This window comes from Parus major, chromosome 1 (assembly GCF_001522545.3).
Source record: "Parus major isolate Abel chromosome 1, Parus_major1.1, whole genome shotgun sequence".
NCBI classification, from domain to species: Eukaryota; Metazoa; Chordata; class Aves; order Passeriformes; family Paridae; genus Parus; species Parus major.
The window spans coordinates 95,193,576-95,204,231 of NC_031768.1; positions in this window are offsets into that span (position 1 = coordinate 95,193,576).

Below are 10,656 nucleotides of genomic sequence, written 5' to 3' on the forward strand. Positions count from 1 at the left end.
GTGATAAGGAGGCAAGGGCAGGGCATCACCAGCCAGAGCTGCACCCCCTGCTACCCAAACACGGAGAGTTGGAGCTGGCCAAGAGCTTTGGTGGGCCCATGGCATTGAGGTAGGAGCGAGGCCAGGCCAGGAAGGGCAGTTCCCAGGCTGGGGTCATGAGTGGCACAGGAAGGACTCAGCTGTAATGTGCCTGAGATGAGGAGAAGGGCCTGAGATTAAATGAAATGTCTGAGCACTGACAGGAGAAACACTTGCATGTGAGGGATTGCTCTTGGAGCCCAGCATGGGCTACATGTGGATGTCCCTGTTTGGTTAAGGATAATGGGGTTTAAGTTTGGTGTGTTATGTTGTCATTGCATTATTTTCTTAGCTTTTCTTTTAATGAAGCATGATTTTTCCTCCTGTCCTCCTGGGATCTTCTCATAAGCCCTTTGTAAAAAAAAGGGTAATTCCTTTACCTCCCTTGGCAAGCCAAAATCTGGTTTTCTGATTTTGGGATGGAAATGTGGCCATTGCTGTTTGTTTTATGCTGACATTTTTATTCAGTCCTTGGATTTAGAGATCCTCTCTGCTTTAGTCTGTGAATCCCTTTGCCATTACAGACATAACCCTGACTCAGATTTACTGGAAGAGCTAAAGAGACTTCTCTCTCCTCTTTTCATCAGCAGATATACTGTGGGTTCCAGCATTATATGGGGTGCTTATATGGTTGCAGAGAGGTCAGGACTCCATTCACCCCTCTCTGCATATTGATCTAGCAATACATGCTTCTGATTGAATCCAAGAGAAAATAATTCCCCACTAACTTGTGTGGCTTAGGGAGGGTGATTTGGGAGTCTGCCTCATCCAGTCTGGACTCTCTGAACACCACTGCTGTGTTTGCTCCTGCAGAGTTCAGCAGGTGTCATGAAAATGATCCTGCTTTTGCAAGAGCTGGGCTTTGGAGCTGGTTAATTGCATTGTGTTTAAGCATTAAAATTTTTGGCAGAAGGTTTTCTTTCTGCCACCAAACAATTGTTCACAAATGTTTCCATTATTCAGCCACCTGTAATGCATGCCTATCAAAGCAAGAGCAGTCCTATTAATAATTACTGTCAGCCGTGTGCAGTGATGCACTTTGCACATTCATTCTTGGGGTAATTCCAGTCAAATGGTGTATTTCAAATGTCAGCTTGATGTTCCTGTTGTAAAGAGGAATATTTTAGTACAGGAAAATAAAACTTACTTGTAATCCTGGTCTACAGTCTGAGGTGATAAAGGATGACCAGGATTTTAAATTCAATCTTAGTGTTTGTTAGACTTACTTTTTACCTTTTTCCTTTCTTTTTTGAGGTCCCTGCATAGGCTGGGCTGATTTCTCCATTTCTGAAACTAGCCCAGGCCAGACATGTAATTTGAAAGCCACTTGAGTAAAGATAAGGGCCTATTTATCAAATTATTTATCATAGGCATAAATAAGAGTCTCTGTAGTGCTCTGCACTGTTCTGCTAGACAAAGGTGGTGAAAGCATGATGGGCCCTTTTCCTGCCTGTTTGTGGTCTCAAGCAGCTGGCTGTGGTGACAGCAGGTCCCTGGGACCACACTTGCACTCACTGACCTATCTGTGCCAGTCCCTTACCTCTGCCAGTGCTCTGATCCTCTATGCAACCTTTCTTTCCTTGGTAGATCTCATTGCCCTGTGTTACAGAGCACTGGGGAGCTGCAATGTCCCCAGCAGAAGCATCCTTCATCCTGGAACCTCCCAGGATTTCTACACTGTGAAATTTTATCATAACCCCTGAGTTTTCTCTCTGTTTTTATTCTCTCCCCCATGCCATTTAGGAGGGGGGCATTGAGTGAGCAGCTGTGTTGGGCCTTAGTTGCTGTCTGGTGTTGAGCCATGACAGACAGGGCTGCTCTCCTGCCCTCCCCAGGCAGCCAGTGCCTGTTCCTGCCCTGGGGGTGAAGGGATGGGGCAGGGGGTGAGAGGCCCAGGGCAGCCTCCCAGCTGGGGGATAGGGCAGGGCTGCTGGTGCTCTGCTGCTGCAGCTGTGGGGGAGATCTGTGTTAGGGTTAGGGGCAGTTCCCGACTGCATGGAAGCATTGAATGCAGGAGAGACTTGTGTGTTAGGGGCAGTGATGTTCAAATTTTATATGTGAGGCTTTTCATTGCATTACTCAGCCTCACAGACCCCTGAGGTTGGATGTTATGAGCTGAAGGATAGAATCCTTATAGGAAAATATTAAGCACTATTCTCTGCACACCACAGGGGGCCTGCTTGTGCACTGGAATCAGCTTGTTCAAATTTCTAAGCCCCTTGCTGTGTGGCTGGGCTTCCTGCATTGCAAAATTAGTGGTGTATTTGGGGTAGCATCTGCTGACACCCACACTGTTGTTACAGGCAGACAAAAGGACCAGCGTGAGCTGGCATCATGTTATTCATGCTGGGATATTTGTATGCCATGGAGTTCAGCTACAGTGACTTTTATTTAGCTCTCCTCTGAATAATGTTGGCCATTGAGCTCCATCAGAGATTTTGGTTCTAAGCCCAAATAGCAGTAAAACCTATTGCTGCTAAAACTTACTTATAACCACATCTGCAAGAACAGTTTATTAAATCTCATGCTTTATTTGGGTTGAGTAATTCTCAATGTTTCTCACAGTGACAGGAGTGTCATTTTTGTGTTTGGCATCTTCTTTGTGTTTTTCATTTGTTGGTTTATTTGCCTAATAAATATCACAGTTTTATCCAGAAATAGCTCATATTACCAATTCACCTCACTCTAGGATTTTTTTCTGTGGTAAAACTTCAGGGCAGAGGGTGTTTGGGCTGCTGTGGAATGAGCCTGAATAACTTTGACAGACCTTGAAATGCATCTGTATGGATTAGATTACCTCAGAAGTAAGAGGAAATTTATATTTATTGGAAGGTACTGGCCATTTCTTACTACTTTTGCTAGCACTGAGAAAAGTGTTTAGGGTAGCACTTTGGAAAGTATACAATTAATATTACAGGGACAGTCTCAGGGCTGAGAGACCACAAAACTGGTGTGCTGTATAACTTACACTAAAATCTCACTTTGAGAAGTCACCATTTAAAAATGCTCTTACTTGACACATCTGCTACCTCTGTGCAGAGTTGTATCTGCTGACTTCAGTCACAAAAATAAGTTCTTACCTACTTTTTATTCCCATCAGTCCTGCAGAGCAGACACAGCTGAGGAGTGTGGGTCAGCTCTGGAGGACTGACAACCAAATTAAACTCCCCCCAGGTGCCCTGATACAGCCACAGCAAAGCCAGAGGAGTCAAACCAGCAGAGAGTAGTTGAGACCAGGGCTGCAGAAGAGCAGAGATTAAAGCAGCCACTTCAAAACTAACGTTCCAGCTTTCCAGACTAAAATACAAAAATGTCCAGATATGTAGGGTGAAAAGAGAAGGGTGGTGTTGTTGCTTCCAGTGTAAGGTCATTGCATCTTCTAGTTTAGTTAAAAGTAGTTTTTCCCTTAATATTTAAATGCTGCTTGGGTGCTATATAGAGCACCCAAGAGTTAATGCTAAATGAGGTTAATGCTGGCCTTTCCTTTTACCAACCATTTTAGGAAGTCTTGTCTTAACATAGATTTTGATGTCTGCAATACTTGTTTAAACTCCAATATTGCTGTAGCTTTTCCCATTTTTGAAGTTAAAAACATATATATTGTTTCTTGCTTTTATTTCTCTCATGAATACTTGTGAAATGTCGACATCAGCATTGTGGTTTTGGGCAATATTGTCAAAGAGAGATAACTAAAATATCATGGGACAGACCTCCCTTAACCCACTGACACTTCCTTGAAAATGTAATGTATTTATGGCTGCCTGGGATGCAGCATCTCATGAGGCATGGCTTTTCCCAAAGAAAGGGGCCCTAAGAGGATGGGATGGCCAGAAAATAAGAGAAATGCTTCTAAGGAAAGAAAGCAGATATTTGAGACTCTTCCTGTACTTTCTTTTTTTTAATTTTCCATTTCACCTTCTCATTTAGAGGACACCTTGGAAAAGATGTTTTGAGACAACTTTTATTGAGCTCTTTGAACATGAGCTGAAGTACCACTGCTAGCATAGAGGAGGGATCTATCCCTGTACAGGATAATTGCTGCATTTCCATGAGCTTTATCTCCCCTTTTTTTGTCCCTGCTGGAGGACCCCTGGCTAAAGGCAGCTCCCATGAGGAAAATACCCTGGTTGGGGTAATGATAACACAGGGTTCAAGGCACTGGGATGCAAATGTCTATTATGACCATCCCGTGGTGCCAGGGATACCTAATTCCATAGATACATATATATGTGTGGGTACATGTGTATATTTCATCTCAAGCATGTTTGTTTTCAAAACCTCACACTTGAGTGTCTGAGAACTGGCTGCCAGCAAGGCAGGACTGTCTGTTCCCAGCAGCAGGCAGCTCTGGGTGCCCAGCTCCTGCCTGTTCCAGGCTGTCCTTCCCGAAGGCATGCACTTTTGGAAGGCAGCTGATAAAAGCGCACGCACGCTGAGCTCCCGTGCAAAGCAATTCCAGATATGATGAGCCTATTGTATATATGAATAGACCTTTAAGGCATGTGGGAACGAAACCTTTTTTGATCTCCTATCTCTTCTGAACACTTAATGCTGTTGCCTCTGTCTCTTTACTCAAATTCTGCTGGTTTTTTATTCATCTGCCACGTGCATGGCATATTTAAAAAGGAAAAAAAAAAAAGTTTGAGGACCAGTCTTCCAGAACAGATTAGTGATGGGGGGAGCGGTAGAGGAAGGAGGTGCTGTGAAAGGCCCATGTGTGCATGTGAGGTAATGCTTTTCTAGAAGGTCACATGGTACGAAATACTCCAGATGTTGGAGACAAGTCCAAATGTAAGAAATTGAACATTGTTGCAGAGAAAGTATGGTCAAGCCACACTCCGAAAACGGAAAGCAAATTCCCATAGGTATTACTGAGAAATTGAGCCAATACCAGATTTAGGGTTACACAGACCAGCACTTGCTTATTTTTCCTCCTTTTTATTTTTCTTCTTTGATTATAATTCTTCCCTGAAGGTTGAGTTATAAAGAGGAGTAATTCCTCCCTGGCCAAGCAACAAAATGATATTTTGATCTTGCACCTTATTCCAAATAAAAATAGAATGCACTCTGGGTGGGGCTTGGTGTGACTGGCATCTCTGGAATGACTTTGGCTCTCATCCCCAGTTTTGCTCTGAAAAAGATGATGCTGTAGCCTTAACACGTACAAACTGCAAAGCTGTAGGGCTCCCCTGTGTCTCAAAATAATTTGCAACACGTTTTTCAGTAGATTTGCAAAAAGATCATCACATTTCAGGAGGGTCCTCTTTTGATGAGCTGGAGGGAGGGGGACTAACCCCGGGTTGTGAAATTTTTCATGTAGAGCAAAAATTAGCATATGCACCAAAGAAATTGGAAGAATAAAACCATTTCTGGTTTAGCACTGTACAGGGCTGAGAGCCTGGGAACTAACGAAGCCTGGCTCTCTATGGGGCTCTCTTGGCTGACAGACTTTTTAATTGAATTTTATCCTAAAGCAGCAGTACAAGGTCACCCCTTTTGGACACCATGAAGTCTGCACAGGAGAATACTGTGAGGAGAGATGTTCAGATGGAGAGATGTCTATTTGAGATAAAAACTGGGGCCATCTAGACGTGCTCAGTTGTGGCTGAAGCTCTTGCAGAGTTTGGGTGGCTGCAGCATTTTTCTCCGGGGACTCCCCACCTCAGCGTGCCCTTTGGGGGATGTGGCTTGTGGCTCTCTTTTTCCACAGCGTTCTAAGGAAAGCAGTATCTTTGAGACTTTGACCTGGCATGAGTTTGGTAGGCATTAAACTCTGGGATCAGAAATTTCTAACGAAATTCACCCCTGGATTCATATGAGAAAAGTTGGTTAAAAGATAAAGGAGTTTTATATGTTTGTTGATATTTTCTGCTCTTTGTGCGTCCTGTGACCCTCCTTCCCTCCCTCTCTGTTTTAGGGCTTCTTACTGGAAGATGGTGGTAGGAACAAAATCTCTGCAGTGAAGTACTGGGGAGCACCATAAAGAGAGTAACTTTTAAAATCATTCACTGCTGTCTCCCATCACATGTCCTGGGCTGTGATCAGACAGGAGGTTTTGGATCTTACACTGGGCACTGGGACGCTCAGGGCCTGAAAGGCAGCATGTGCCACACTTGTCATGCTGGAAAGCCAGGAGGAGGAGAAGCTCCTGGGAATTGTGCTGGGCTCAAACAGCACTACAAGGCAGTGAAGCCCCATTTGGCCTCTGCAAAATTTGGAGGTCTTTTCTGGCCATTTGTGTCCCCAGTCTTGTCCTGACCTTAAAAATAGTGTCATTGAGTGTGGCTGCGATGTGGTTCAGCCACAGGAGGGTGATTTAAAGTGAGGATCAGAGACCTTAACTCAAGACTTCCTCACTCATATCCGCTTGCAAAGCTGCCTTTCAGTTATTTTAATGTCATTCTTACATACTTTATTATTCACTGTCACGTTCAGTTTAATGTAGGGTGACCAGATGCCCCAGCATGACTCAAACAGTCTTTATCCTTAATTAAATGTCCTGTATGCATCTGTTTTTTCCTTGCTGCTTTCCAAAGTCCCAGAAATTTAATAAAGTTTTCACTTTTCTGTTATTAGCAAACATTGTTTCATATCTGGCTTTACAGTTTTATTATACAGTCTTCTGTAAAGCTTAAAATTGCATTATAAGGCTCCCTTGAATACTCTGTCTTTTAATATATGCTCCCTTCTGTAGCACCATGTTTCTAAAGCTTGTGCTATTACATGGTGATAATGCAAAATTTTATATTTTACAATCATCAACTGTAAAAATAAAACAGTAAAAGTTTGTAATTTATAAGGCTATAGATGACATCTGCAGATCTTATGGGTTTAAAAATGTATTGGTTCAGTTTCCCATATATATCAGAGATGGAATCTATTAGGCTCTGCATACACACAGCATATTGCTGCCATTTACACTTGATGCTGTCATGTCTTTGAGGGTGAACATAAAAACAAAAGATGGGAAAAATAGGAGTATGGACTCTGTTAACTACAGCAGATGTTTTCTAAACATGCCAAGTCATAGGGGTTCAGTAGACATGAAATGTCAACAGAAACAGGCCAAAATCTTGCAGTCACATATGGATATGCTCTAAATTAATGCATCTGAATTGTGGTGATTTTGATGAAAGTGTTTATGGATGTCATGCTAAGGATGCACATGAAAATTTACAGGAATGAATGAAAACTGATCATTTATCTTAGGGCCAGAAATTAATTGCACATAAATTTGAGCAACAATGAATTGGTCTGTGAATTACTTGCAATATATTTAGTCAGCCTTTCAAAATCAAATGTGTGATCAGAAGAGCAGGCTACCCTCAAAAATGCTGGGGAGGGGTAGGAAGCAGACAGAAAGAATAATATGGCAGAGCCTGTGGCTAAAACACAAGTAGCTGATCTGTCCTCCAGACCAAATTGTGCCATTGGATATATTGTAATGATTATGACTCCATGCAGTTAGCTGAGATCACTTGTTTGCATGGTCTGTTTTGAGACAGCAGGTGTAGCAGAGGGGACAGGGAAGACTGGAGCTGTCCAGCTCCTGGGGTGAGCTGCTCTCACTCCCCAGTGGTGTCTGGGGTGCTGGGCCAGGGTGAGAGTGCAGTCCCCAAGCTGGGGATGTGTGAGGGGACAGCACTGCTGGAGGATGAGGGGTGCCCCTGTTTATCCTGACACTTCACCACCACAGAAATGGGTGAAAAAGTTTCCTCAGGCAGTGATGGATTGAGAAAGGTAATCTCAAGGCAGCTACTCAGCAACAGCTTGCAGGGGATGGCATGGTCTTCATCTGACAGAAAGGGACTTTCTGAGAAGGAGGAATGGAGGTGTGTGGCTGTGGGGTACCTACCACAGTTCCTACCTGCCTTCTGAGGATAATGGTGTGTGCAACTCTGAGCTTCTATGCTCTAGAAAATTATTTTTGAGAAAATGGATGCTTTTAATATTTCTTTAATCATGGAAGAAAGAACAAGGAAGAAAGCTGTTATGAGAGACACATCTGACTGTTACAGGTATAAAGAGCAACCCTATCATTTGTTCAGATCAACATTACTATAGATACATTGTCATTTGAAAGAAAAAACCCAACAAACCAAAAAAACCTCCTCTTCTTTTAAACCTCATGTGAAGATGCTTTCAGAAAGGCAAATCTGGGTACATCACAGCAAAAGTGTACTGTATTGGTAGGAGAATGTTTTGAGAAAAAGGCAGGGAAGTCTTGGGGTGTAAAATCAATGGAGAATTGCAATATCACTCAGATTGTTTTGCACTCAGTCCTAAGTGCACATTTACAGTCTGAAAAAAGGTCTGATATCTGATCAGCAAAGGTTGGGGAGTATTATTGATTTTCAATCATTCTTGAAAGAAACACTTTTTCCAAGTACCTATTGTAGTTCAAATAAATATATTCTGGACAGAGCAAATGTGTGTTCATTTGATTAAAAAGGCATAAATTTTTCATTATTCCAGTTTTAGAAATCACCATATTTCCACTAGTACATATCTCTGTATACCAGGACAGGGTGATTGATTGGACATGTGTTCATCGAAGCCAAAATAGTGCATTTCAAACCTATTTATTGCCCTGCAAAGCAATTGCATTGTAATGTATTTTGTTTTCTCTCCTGCGGTCTCCCAGGCTGTGGGACTTAGTGCTGTTAAAACAATAGACCCATTCATTTAACTGAGTAGGTGCTTGCAACTAAATGTATGGCATCATTATCATTAGCTTCAGTTCCATCAACAGGGTGTCATTATCGCATTTAACTTAATTAGTATGGAAGCTCTCTTAAAGAATGCTTCATCGAGAGGGATGTTGTAAATGTATTCTTGACTTCTAGTAAATAAGCCAATAGGCTAATGCACAGTGAAGAATTTATAAAATAGCTGCTGGAGTGGAAGGCAGTAACACGTGCGTTGCTGCTCAGGGCGAGGAGGTGTCAGGGGAGCGGCAGAGACAAGCTCACCCGGCATCTGCTTATCGTGAATGTGTTATGGCACAGCATTAGCTTTTTCCAGGTGTGCTCTGGAGGAGATGCCCAGGTTCAGGAGGTGTGTGCAGCTATGGAATTTGGCACTGTTGCTCCTGAGCACACTCATCCCACTGCACTTCTGGGTGCGGGAAGGCAGCAGCCGCTTCTGAATTGCTGAGGCACGCGCAAAAGCGATGCTCGCACTGTTTGTTCTTACTGTGCTTTTGTAATCTAAACAACTCATCTACAGTTATGGAAAACATGAAAGATCTATTTCAAGCTCTTGCCCCCCTGGTTGATCAGTATACCCTCCTCCCCACCCTGCTCAGCTCCTGAAGTCAGGTGTCAGAGTTCCGTGAGGAGTTGTGGCTGCACGACACACACTGCCTGTGTGTACATCTGCCTGTGATGTACTTTGGATGGGTTTTCTTCCGTTGCAAGTATGTAGAGATGAGCTGTCTAATGAGCAATTAAAGATAGCCAAAGACTAGAACTTAACTGTATCCCTTACCCAGCTGAACAAGCGTGCTTCCCCTTCCACCCAATACCCTCCTTTCTTACTTGCAGACAGTAGGAGAGCCTTTGAGTTTTTCCCAATGTGTTGGTTTTCCATTAATCAATATTTGGTGAGGAGGGAAGAAGCCACCCCTGGAAACACCCTGCTTTTTGAAAATGCTCCACCTGAATGCCAGCCTCATCCACACCCAGTTAGGCACAGGCACTCATAATGCTCAAAACAAATGTGGCAGCTCCCTTTTTTCCCTTGCATTTCATAGGAAGGAAAGGTGGCATGGTCATACTCGGGGTGAATAAGAATTTGCGTGGCTGTTTGGCCTTTCTTCCATAATGATCTATTGATCAGGTTTCACAAAGAAGTTGGGGGTATTTACTTTCTGCAACTTGCCAGGAAATGAGTAGATGGAAAGTCTCAGACTGAGTTCAACCCTAATTAGACTCCAGGGAGTGAACAGACCAGGGGAAGAAGTAGGAATAAAGATTAGAAGTGTCACAAATGTGGGAAAAGCTTCAACTGGAGTTCCTATGAGAATGGGTCTGCAGGAACCCTGGCTTTGCTAATTCAGCAGCTCAACTGACTCAAATGCATTCTGCTGTGCATTTGGGTGCTTACTGTTCAAATGAGCATCATTTTCCCAGATTTTTCTTATAGTAGTTTGGTCCAGAATTGTATTTTTTTGTTTCTTATTTTTCATTTATTTTTTTTTAGTCAGAGATTAGCTGTTCTTTCTTAATCATGGAAAGCCTAAAGAAAATAAAGAAGAGAGTCACAATATAAACATGTGAACTGACATATCTGACAAGGAAAGATAAGGAAAGGACAGATTTTCCTGCAGGCTGCCTCAATGGGACCCTCACAAATTTGCTCTTCCCACATTAGGTAGAATATCAATAATTAAACATCTTCCCAAGGAGCCCTGAAATCACTTCAAATTAATAAAAAGTTTGCAATCTACCTCTCTGCCAACAGAGGAAATTTTGTAATATGTATTTGATAGAGGGCTGAAATTAAAGTGGTCTAGCAGGACCACTGTGGACAGCTGCTGCTTCTGGCTCCTTGAGGCAGATCCAGCCCTTAGTGCTC